The 12,274-nt window shown below is 45.9% G+C and overlaps 1 long non-coding RNA gene across 1 annotated transcript; it reads left to right on the forward strand.

Moving 5' to 3' along the window:
• Nucleotides 1–10,343: 10,343 nt before the first annotated feature.
• Nucleotides 10,344–11,586, forward strand: LOC123058217 (uncharacterized). The gene is made up of 3 exons (XR_006427094.1): nt 10,344–10,563; nt 10,633–10,875; nt 11,134–11,586. It is a non-coding gene; the product is annotated as an uncharacterized lncRNA (long non-coding RNA).
• Nucleotides 11,587–12,274: the final 688 nt, after the last annotated feature.

Below are 12,274 nucleotides of genomic sequence, written 5' to 3' on the forward strand. Positions count from 1 at the left end.
ATTATTGAGATGACAACAACACTTGTAAATAGCAAATTCGAAGACTGCAGCAAAGTGGGTCTGAATCCTTTCTACAAGCTTAACCCGCCACCAGACGTAAGTCTCTTGATTTCCCTTACTTTACTTCATCACCCAAACGTTGCATGAACTCAAATATGTTACTCTTACGCAGGCTAAATCTGACTTCTGGAAGGCAAAATACGACCACGAGGCTGCCAAAAAGGCTAGGGCTGCCGCTAAAGCCGCCAAAAAGACCAGCAAGAGACCTAGTAAGAAATCAAGCGCCTCTGATCTGCTTAAGCTCGACGATACCTCTCAGTCAGAGGTAGCCCTTGACTCTCTTGGCTTGTTTTTCAACCACCTTATTGACACTGACTATTGCCAGGATGACACGGGAGCCAGCCAAGCAGTCCAAGAAGAGGTAACTATTATTTCCTCTGACTCAGAACCTTTACCAAGGCAGAAACCTCGGCGAGTAACCCGGAAATTAAGGTTTTCACACCCCTTGGCTTATTTAGATCCTCACTTTCTTTTGAAATGACAGCAACACGAGAGCCGCCGCCAGACCCGGACCAGTGGAGGTGAAGATTTATCCTCCGGTTTAACAAACACTCCTCGGAAATGCCAAAATGAGGTTCTTTTTGGCCTGAATTTTTTTATTTATTGGCGGGTTTCTTTCGTTAACTACCCAATTCCTTTGATTAAATTTTGCAGGAAATTTCCCGTTCTTCGTCTGGCGATTCATCCCAGACTCAGCTGGCAGCTTTCAAGACTGCCCCTGGGTCACAATTAATTATCTTTCTTCTGTACCTTTATATCTTCACCATTATGCTGACTTGTCCAAATTCTTTTCAGCGGCCAAACAAAACCCAACAAGAAGGCGAAGATGACAAAAACGGCCGAAGATCCTAAAGTTGTTGAACCGGATCAGCGAGCCTCTGCACCATATGATCCTTCTTCCAATACTCAAACTGAGATGCCTGAGTTGTCTGTTGATGAAACCAACATTGACCCGTCAACCACTGAACCGTCAAGCTCACTTAACCTGCTAGAGACTCATGGTGATGACATTTAGATCACTGGCACTGGCTTTACTGAACCGGGGAATTCAACTGTATTAGCTAGACATTCTGCCAAACAAGAGGTCATGGAGAGACAGAAAGTGAGGTTTGATGTCTCCCACTATGCTCAATTGAGTAATAGTAAAGTATTATCTGGTTATCTCAATCAAGTACACTCCAGCCGTGACTTGGAAATTGAAATGATTAAATAGATGCACCAGAAGTATGAGGTACGTCATCCGACTTACATAAGTTATATATCCTGCCAGTCCCTAAGTCTTCTGATTATGATAAGATTGAATAATCTGTAGACTTTAAAAACATACAAGCTTCTGTCCTAGACTCCCTCCAAGTCCGGTTTAAAACTAAACCGGATGCTGATAATAGCATAATTTTACATTTGTAGTCCCCAAGAGCTAGTTTAATCAGTATAAACTCTCCGTGTCCTTTGTCTCGTTTAACCCCTTTAAGCTAACCTCATCGTAATGGCTCCACAACTAAGTCCTTCCATGAGGACATCTGCCGTGACACTTCCACGACAGACACTCTGTTTTGTCTATGTATTCACACATGTACTATGTTTCCGGTTAATACAATTCTAGCATAAATAATAAACATTTATCATGATATAAGGAAATATAAATAACAACTTTATTATTGCCTCTAGGGCATATTTCCTTCACCAATGCCATCCAGTATGAGGTGGTGCTCGTCCCGGCTCATCGCACAACAACCCAGAGTGCAACGGGCGATGGCCCTAGACCCCGGAGTGCTTAGGATGTAGACCGGCGGGGACCTCTCTGCTGAGCCTAGGTAGGGCTACGACGTGTTGATCTTTCGAGGTCGGGCATTGACCTAGAAAAGTGTGTCCGTCCGGAGTGAACGAGCGTGTTGGGTAATGTAGTGCACCCCTGCAGGGAAGATTATCTATTAATAGCCGTGTCCATGGTAATGGACGTTCAGACTTGTATCCTGATCTATTACAACTAGAACTGGTTACCTGAGACATGTGATGGATATGTGGCTCCGAGATTACTTTCTGGCAGGGAGTCGAGAAAGGATCTCAGGGCGTTAATGCTACAACATGCTTGTTAATTAAAATTATATTCTTTACTCTTCTACATGCTGCAAGATGCTTGGAGCTGCTTGAAGTTGCTAGTCTTCAATAGGCTAGGCCTTCCCCTCTATTCTATCATTCTGCAGTTTAGTCCACAGATACAAACCTTCATTTGATACCAATGCATACTTAGTATAGATCTGATGCTTGCGAGTACTTTGGATGAGTACTCACGGTTGCTTTGCTACCCCTTTCCCCCCTTCTTTCTTCTTTCTGGTTGTTGCAACCAGATGGTGTATCCCAGGAGCCAGATGCCACCCCCGCTGCCTACTACTACCTGGAGACCGCCAATGACCAGGAGTAGTTAGGAGGTCCCAAGCAGGAGGCCTTGCCTCTTCGATCGTTGTTATTTTGTGTTTGCCTTCTTAAGGAAGTCTTGTTTAACTTATGTCTGTACTCAGATATTGTTTCTTCCACTGACGCTTGTGTATCGAGCTTGTATTCGAACCCTCGAGGCCATTGCCTTGTAATATGAAGCTTGTATTATTTTATTTGTGTCTAGAGTTGTGTTGTGATATCTTCCCGTGAGTCCCTGATCTTGATCGTACACATTTGCGTGTATGATTAGTGTACGATTCAATCAGGGGCGTCACACAACTAGCTCTTGTTGGTCGCAACCTCCCGTACCATTGGTTCTAGCATCTGGGCAACCGGGTCGCAACTTTGGCTCATGCGAGTCGCAATATCCTGCACTGCCGGTCACAGCTTCAGCAGCGAAACCTGTTGCTGGTTCCAACATCCCTCGACGCTAGTTCACATCAATGGCGACGTGCGTTGCACTAACCCATGCTTGGCTCGCAACCTCACCCACGACGACTTCGCGCCTTGCAGGCATCGATTGAGCCCTGGACAACATCGCCCCATGTTTGGCCGCAGTCGTGCCCCCTCCTCTAAGACGAGCGAGAAACAATTGAATTGCTCGTCGTTGTGTTGTTGTACGAAAAGGAAAGGTGGCGGAGTGGCGGGGAGGCTGAGGTGCCTTGAGACGAGTCGATACGAGAGAGGTGGAATGGGACGATGAGAGAGATGGGTTCAGGAGCGGTGGAAAGACGACGAGTGTCCATGAATGCGTCTCTAGGACAAAAAGATAGTGTACGAGGGCGTGATGGGTGAGAGGCCCACTGCGCGTGGTGACTCGCGACAAGCGCGTGGCTTGGCCGGTTGGCCAATTTAGAACATCTCCCTTGGTAGAATCCTGAAATCATGAGAATAGAAAAAACATAAGATTGCAATGCCATGTCCATGCCAATCCTACATGATTTCATTTGAACCCAATTGTTTGACTGGATCACTTTTTATTTTTCTTTTAAAGAAGTACGTGTGGGTCTATACAATTTGATGCAAAGAGACTATACCTGGCCAAACCTCGGGCCGGGCCTAGCCAAGCCCGAGCCAAAAAACCTAGGCCCGAGCCCGACCCGGCAGGGCCATCAGGCCTAGTTTTTGGGCCCAAGCCCAGCCCGAACATGCAAAAGCCCATCGGGCCTCGGGCCTCAGGCCGGGCCCCTTCAAAAAACTGCAAAAATGACGGGCCCGGGCCCGGCCCTGCCAGGCCACCGGGCTCAAAATCTAGGCCCGAGCCCGGCCCGGGAGCAGCGTCAGGCCGGGCCGGGTCAGGCTTTTTCGGGCCGGGTCGAGCCGGGCTGCCCATGGCCAGGTCTAAAAGAGACCCTTACAAAAATCCTATACGAGTTAATACGCACTAGTGGTGTGTGTGTGTAACAAATGCACATGCGCAGACACACACATAGTCTATCTAACTCTTCGCTGCACCCACCAGTCAAGTGATCATATATGTGTACCTAGCTGTGCTACGCGTATGCACGTTTGTAGCTTCATCACTATGTTTCCATTTAAAAAATCTTTAACTTGTTAGCTGATTTTAATTTGCATGTTTCCTTTCTTTTAGGGAGCTGCACGCTTCCTTCCTTCTCTTTTGACATCAAATATTTCCTTCCAATCATAATACTAATGGATTCTTGGGGTGGCGAACCAATATGTGGTTGGATGATTAGAGAGACTGTGGTATCCCTAGCCCACCAGGGTTCAAATCCTGCTGCTCGCATTTATTCTTAGATTTGTTTCAGGATTTCCAGCGATGCGCATTCAGTGGGAGGAGACGTTTCTGTCAACGATGAGGTGCCTACGGTGACTTCGTAAATTTCAAGATGATATGTCAGCCCAGTCTTTCGAAGATGCTCATAGAGGTAGGGTGTGCATGTGCATTCATAGGGGTGAATGTATGCGCATGTATATGAGTGCTTGTGTCTGTATTGATGTTCAAAAAAATGAATTCTTGAGGTGGACTGGATATGTCATTTAAACTCTTGTTGGAGCTTTCCTTCTTAATTTGTTTGAACAGATGGAGCCTTTCCTTTTTTCTGACGTGAGACTTTCCTTCTTTTTACGTGAGGATTTCTTTCTTAATTTGTGTGAACGGATGGAGTCTTTTTTTTTTCTGTTGTGAGACTTCCCTTATTATAACGTGTTCAAAATTATATTTTTGACATAAGGCTTTCCTCGTTCTATTTTTTTTTGACATGACGCTTTTCTTATATCCTGATCGTAAAATTTTCAATCTAATGGTTTAATTAATTTTGATGATGTGTATTAATGAGAGATCATAAATGGTGTCTCCAATTAGTATATATATGTATATGTATATGTATATCTGGGTAAAACTATGTCTACCATAGCTTTGCCACAGAGCTAGTTAAGGGTGGCTAAACTTTTAATGATTTAAAAATTATCAAAAAATATGAAATAAATATGACTGTATACATCGAGTTGGGTACCTTCAAATAAATATTTAATTACTGCCAAATTTTAATACCCGCTCTGATACATATTGAATCTACCATGGATGTTTATGTGGGAAAGGCCATGTTAGGACGTGTGATCGACGACTTGAGTGATCCTATTGATGGGAATTGGGCTCTAAGAAATCACGAATGAGGACGTGTTAAACTGAAAGCTCCAAGGATTATTGAACGTAAATCTGTGCATGCGCCCATGCAAACAAGTAGTTAACATTTTCTAAAATCTAAATTGTGTATGTAGCAGCTTAGTGAACCAACAAGAGTAGATTGTTCATTGTATAAAAAGGAGTCCCTTATCCTAGAACATTCTCCAATTCTCGCTAAATCTATTTCAATTGAAAGCGAAATCAGTGCTTGCGGTTTGGGAAGATACACATCGAGTTGTTAATCTCTTCTTTCATTGGAGACTTAGTTAGGTCAAAGAAAGGTTAACGGACCCCATGAGGTCCTCCTACTAACTAGTGGAAAGAGCATTAGTACAGTCCAACTAGAGGAGCACAACTTCACAAGTCAAAGTAGTGGCACTTTTTACGGTATAAGGGCATTTGACGATCCTAAATTTCCTCCCGCATCTGCCCGTGGACACGGGATTAGTCCATGGATATGAATGCGGGAGGCCATCATTCAACGTTGTGTGCATATATTTCAAACACTTTTTCAACAAACCGAATGAAATTAATGCAAAAGAAAAATAAATTTCATATAAACTGAACGAAATTCAGTACATTTTGAACATATTTTAATTAAAATAGCTAAAACTATGTGCACGTCCTATCGTGCGGAGCTCCATTCCCACGACACGAATACACTACACTAGTCTACGGCCGACCGCGGCGGATCTTTTTGTCTTTCCCATGTCCGGCAGCCCGCTCGTCGTACTGCCGTGAGCCCCAGAAGTATATTATTTCCCGTATCTTCCCTATGCCTGGCTGCGCCGCTCATCAGAGTGGAAAAGGGGGTGCATTAGGTGGAGGGGATTGGGGGCTCCACATCCGTGAAGCCAAGGTGGGGTCGACGATGGTCTGCTCTGAACCGGGCAAAACACTGGCTGTGTACGTCGGCGTCGCCTCAGCGGTGGCCTTCATCGGACCCAAGCGCCGACGGCCTCCCATGTTCTACTTCTCCTTGGTGACCTCGGTGGGTGCGGATGTGCTGGATGCCGTGTTGCCGACCTCCGCTAGCAGCACGCAGTCACAGACGCGTTGACGGCGGATGGCGCGGTCACAGACACGGGAGGAGCGGTGTGATACGACATCGTCCTCGACAGCCATGATGCCTACGCCACCGTGATCCACCACGTGCCGGCCTGGAGCAACGCGCCACTACTCTGCGAGTTGGCTCGGAGCGGCGAGTTGTTGAACGACATGATGGCTTGGAGCTTCTGCCTCCGCGAGCTGGCCTGTAGCTGCCTGGCCCGTTGATGGAGGTGATGAGTGATATTTTTACGCTCATTCACCCTTTGTTTAAACTGCGATGTTTCATTAAAACCGAGATATTCGCTCTGATATTGCTATTAATGACTAATGAATGCAAAGGATTCCACAAATCCTCTCTTTGATGTGTTTCCACATGAAATGGGCTAAAAGGGAAGAAATCACGTGTGAACATGAAAAGGAGTGGAAAAGGAGATAGAAAAAACCAGGAGGCACACCAAAGGAAACAACACAAAAGACGGCATTCCATACGACCGCGAGCACTCGCATGAGCGGTCGTTTGGCGTGGATTCCGAGGCTCCTCGTCAACCTGAACAAATATTATAAAGGAGACCCTATCTTCATCCTCTCTCATCAATCCTAGCCTCCACCATTTCCATCTCCATAGCCACCATCACCACCATAATCCATCTCCCTCTAGTTCATAATTGTAATCATGCATCGCACAAGACATCCATTGTAAGACATGTTATCAATTAATCGATCTTCAAGATGTGTTCTTCATGCGATCCGATCTCGAAGTGTGAGTTGTTTGGTAAGGTATGGGTTGAGGCATAGACCTTGCAACCCTCTCTATTCATTGTGGGGATCAATGGAAGGGCTTTGACTTAACTTCCCATATGTGTGAAATAATTTTTTTCCGTAGATGTCTCATATCTTGTTGGAGATCTTCATCCCTGCAGGCACCCAGGATCATGGAGATCGAGCCACGGAGAGGCTAAGGGCAGGGTGAACGTGAAGTGTTATTCTAAACACCAGTGAGCGAAGGGTTTAGTATGGTAACACAGATCCAATTCCTGGGATTCATGATGTGTAGTCATTAAACTCCCAAAGCTTTTGTCTGATTATTATAATCTTAATTATCAGGGCAACCCCGCGCGATGGATAGGGCCTTAGGTTGGACAACTAATTCAGAATGCGTGTCGATCAAGATGTTATTTGGACACATCTCCCACTTCGGTTCATAAAAAACACATCTTGATGGGTGACTTCCAGCGCACAAAGTAAGCATTTGGTCCCAACACAAATACATGGTTGTAAGCATTGAGATTTCATACCCGTACCTCTTTTTATTATAAGTGTTTAATAACAATTAGCTTGATTGATCCGGTCAAAATCTAGAATTATTTCTTTGACAAAAGCTTGCTAGAGACCATAGATTAAAGGGAATCTTCCTCTCGCGGTTTTGATAATCCAAGGTCACCTCTTGGGGGAAATAGGTGTGGGGTACTTTCTGTTCCATTACCGGATCACATCAAAAGGAAGTATCGGGAGACATAGCATAGAGTTGTCTGGCTCGCATCCGGCGGGCTTGACAGGCCACTCAACCAGCTTGTATGCTGGAGAACTTGAATTCTTGCTCGCCCGAAGCCATGGAGGTTGTGGAGAAAATGGTGTGCAAGTAGGAGATGTGAGCGGAGTTTGGTGCGATATTTATCCCGGCATCTGGCATCGTTTAAATAGTGAGGGGACGGCCGAACCGAACCGCCGTTGTGTTTAAGGACAGGCGGCTCACGAACGGACCTGCGGCTGGAGTAGGTTTGCTAGCATATGCATGCATTTTAATGGAGTAAGGTAGGAAGTCTGTGACCATTTTAATGCAGCAAGGAGGCGTGTTCATCTAGAAGAACATCGCTCGGCGCTCTCTCAGCCGGTGCTCTCTCAGCCGGTGCGACGCTTCAATGCCGGTAGTGAGAGGTCGTGTCCATCTACGTCGTTGTCCTGTACGGTTAAATCGTGGGCATCAATGCGGATCGCTGCATGCTCTAGGCCAGCATGAATACGACATGACAAGTGGCGCAACGCGTGGGATGGAAAGCGCGGGAGGGAGGGTAGGGGGTATGGGTGGGCTAGGGCTTTTAGACGCGGGCGTGGTAGTAGTTCGGACGCCTGCAAAGCCTCCCATACATTTGTCTCAGGTTTGCGAGAGAAAACACATTCAGACCGCTCGGCGGACCGTTACAGGACCACGTTGGATAGATACAGCAATTCGAACGTGTGTGTGCGGTTTGAGGGTCGCCGTTTCGGAGTATCTGTTCGAACACAAATTGTCATCCAACGTGGTAGCCATCGATCCGCAAACCAGTCAGGATGCCGAAGATTCTACAAACCAGACACAAATCAGGGGGTTTTGCTGGCGTTTGGACCGCTGCCAAGGACACGTCCGACCCATCGGACCCACCAGAAACCTTTCCACGTGAACTAGTTGTTGTGCATTCATCCGATCAGCGCCGCATGCATGTCAGCCAAGAGCGGACGCGACCTCTCAACAAAACTGACATTGAAGCGGCACACTAGGTCTTTGTGTCTGTTCAATGCCGGAGAGATGTGACCGGACGGGACTGGACTGTTGTGTACCATGTTCAAACCGACTCACATTCATCCGCGTGTAGGCATTAAATAGGTGCGTGGGCCGAGAGTCCCACTTCAAAGCCTGCATTAAGACAACCTGCTGCTTGGCCTGGTCGACACCCACCATTTAAATGTTACCTTCTCACCCAGCACAACCATCACCACACCATGTCCACCATGTCAATGAGCTCTAGAGTGGCGTGGGAGAGCCTCTTTACGAAGAAGTACCAGGAGTTGGCCAACATTGTGGCCGGCTGGCAGCCCCATCGTGTGCGACAAACAGAGGCTGGATGTGGGCGAGCTTGCCGGAGGTCAGCGATGAGGACCAAATGATGGATGAGGAGTCCGACCATGAGCCGGAGCCCCCTCCGCACAGGCACACTTCAATACCATCATGGCATAAGAACAACCAGCGCCACTGATGTCGCCATTCGGGCAGGCGTAAGAGGACCAATGCTACACCTCCGGTTCCTCGATGAACACTGACCCGCAGAGAGGAAAATCGCCACAAACCAGATGAAAGACGATGCCTTTGCAGCCATGGTCGCGGGTGATCCGAGCTTCCTAGGTGACCAACATGCGCTGTACGTGTCCATGCACAGCGCCTGCCACATCTGCCGCGAGCGATGGCGGCTGTGTGTCCTGCGGGCGGAGAGAGACGCCTTGTTCACGGAGATCGAAGCGGATCTAGATGAAGAGAAGGCGCATGCAACCGAGGACGTCGCATTCTCTGCTTTGGCTGCACCACCCCGTGGTTTGCGCCCCACCACAAGGACTAAAAGGCTGGCCCGTCCACATCTGGCGCCACCGATAAGGCGGACTCTGACAAGGAAGAGTAGGACATGGGACGTGGGCACATATGGTGTCCCATGTGGGTTGTGCCCCATGTCTTACTCTTCCCCTCTCACAGCTTCACTTCACAGGGATCATGACTATTGAGGTTGCCAGACATGGGGAAGAGATGACGTGCAAAATGGATGCCGCCACGCCCAGCGAAGATGTAGACTACGTTAAAAAAAGTTTCTTCTACTTACATTTAGTAAAGATATGTTGAAAGTGTAATGAATTGGTCCGCTGTAAATAACAATTGCCTGGTTCACATGAAATTTGCCCTATTTATACAAATTACTTTTGAAATGTGTCCCAATTTTTGATCTCTAGGGTTGGATGGTCGGCTCCTGTATCACTATCCATGGACGTGTCCGCAGATAAATAGATAGTTCATTTTAGGAGTTCATGTTGTAGATACCCTAAAAGAGAGGCTTATATTCCTCAATAATCCCATAGTATGATAGCTGAGTAAAACTAGGCCCTCACAGTAATTAGAGTATATGGACTGTTAGCTCTGTTTGGCCTACCGATCCTGACCATCCGATTTCGGGCAGAATCACCATGAGTCGTTCGATATTTACCTGATAAATCTCAAGCGTCTGATAAAATTCCAATTGCAATAAATTGTAATATCCCATCCCCTACCATGGCATTTTTGTCATTTCATCTCATTTCACATATAAGCATATACATAAAATGCAGCACCTCCCGTACAACCCTAGTGGTAGAACCCTAGCCGCCGCCCCATCCATGCATCCACCCGTGCTCATTCGCTCCCCTTCCCGGCCACTTATCCTAGAGGGCCTCAGCCTCCTAGAGGGCCCCAGCCTCCTCCCACGCCGTTTATCCCCCGATGAGGCCGCCACCTCAATCCCCTGCCCAACTCGGTTCGTCACGAGCAGTGAAGGAAAGATGACCCCGCCGCCTTGGGTTAGATAAGCCACTGCGAGGTGAATTCGTTACCCTCATCTCTTTGTGTGTGTGCGCGCGTGTGACTAATTTTGTTCGCCATATTGCAGCTCGTCCGGGATCTGAGCGCACCCCTCGCATCCACCGTTCATCATCCACTTGGCCGCAACCATCCACAAGAAGAGGGGATGTCACGACAGTCGGGTCATGGATCATCCACTTTGACCTTGCACGTTCGCAACACACTTTCTCTATACCGATATCGTAGTTGCAGTATGCGGCTACGGTTGGAGGGTCGTCACCGGCGTGGCACCGATGCGTCCCTTCCCTCTGCCTGGAGCTGCAAGTGGAAGGTACCATCTTGGCTTCCCATATTTGATTTTGTGTGTTTTCCTCCGAGGATTTTAGTACAGTTCCGTGATTAATCAAGTGGAGAGTTTGTTTGTTTGTTAGGTATTTAAATATCAGTTTTGTTGGACTAAAAATTATGGTTGATGGAATTAAATTTTATTGGATCAAAAGTTGTGGTTGATGGAACTAAACTTGGATTTGATAAAATTCTGTATTGCTTGCACTGAAAGTTGAATGTTTGTTCCATGGTTGTGCCACAGAAGGCCAATCACCATGGAAGGCAAGGAAGAAAAAGGAGGTTATGATACCAACAACCATCAACCATTAGGAGGAGGAATATAAAACAAGTTCAGAAGCCATGGACCATGCTCAGCCTGATTTTAGGCACCCTCAAATATAGGTAATACATCAGTTTGATGGCACAAACAGCTTACTCCCTGAATAAAAAAGGTTCTTTGCTTGAATATGTATGTCTCTGACACATGGTTGAAAAAGGATAAAACTAGAAAAGCAAAAGAGGACCCTAAGCTTTTTAGTATCATCTTGTTCTGAGGCCACAATCCTGTAGCATACTAGCATGTGTTCCGCTAAGTTTTTCCCAATTTTATTAGTTTGTGCCTTGAATACGATCATCGCAGGTTTATCCATTTATCATTTCGATACTTTCTTATTTCTGCAATAACAACAAATGGTAGCTAGGTTGCAATCTGTAGAGAAAGGAATGTTGTATACCTAGGTTATACCTAGGTTATTTATTTTATACTTTGCGGTTTGTCAACACTTAGTAATCCGAATATGTATATGTTTGCTATTTGTTCACTTTTCCTTATTTGTTCACCGAATAATGTTTGTGCATCAGTACTTCTATCATTAATCTACCTTATATAAGTACTACTATCATTAACCTACCCTGAGTACCCTAGGCGCGGTTTTTGCTTCTCTGGGTTGCCTAATTAAAGATTGTGCTTCTAGAGGCACCGAGAGTATCTCAGTTGCAATCATCTGTCCTTTTAAACGAGTTTTGAATATTTTCCTCTTTTTGTATACAATTAACCTATTCTTGAAGGGTAGTACCTATTTTGGACAAAATGTTTATATCTATTTTCTAACACTATCAACTCATTCATGTCATCTTTGAGTACGGGAAGCTATGAAGTTCATTCAACCATGCTTTAGTTTTCCACAGAAGTACGACATGGGCTAAGATGATGCAAATTTCTTGCTTTTGCGCAAGTTATCTTTCTTGGGCTTATGGTCTGCGCATAAGGATATGTTTTTTCCCGCTATTTGTTTGCAAAACCATGAAATGTTCATCAATTTGGGAAAAGGTCATGAATTTTAAAAAATCCCAAATATAAATTATACACAAATTAAAAAATATTTGGGAATTCAAAAATTATT

This window comes from Triticum aestivum, chromosome 3A, assembly GCF_018294505.1.
Source record: "Triticum aestivum cultivar Chinese Spring chromosome 3A, IWGSC CS RefSeq v2.1, whole genome shotgun sequence".
In the NCBI taxonomy this organism is placed as follows: Eukaryota; Viridiplantae; Streptophyta; class Magnoliopsida; order Poales; family Poaceae; genus Triticum; species Triticum aestivum.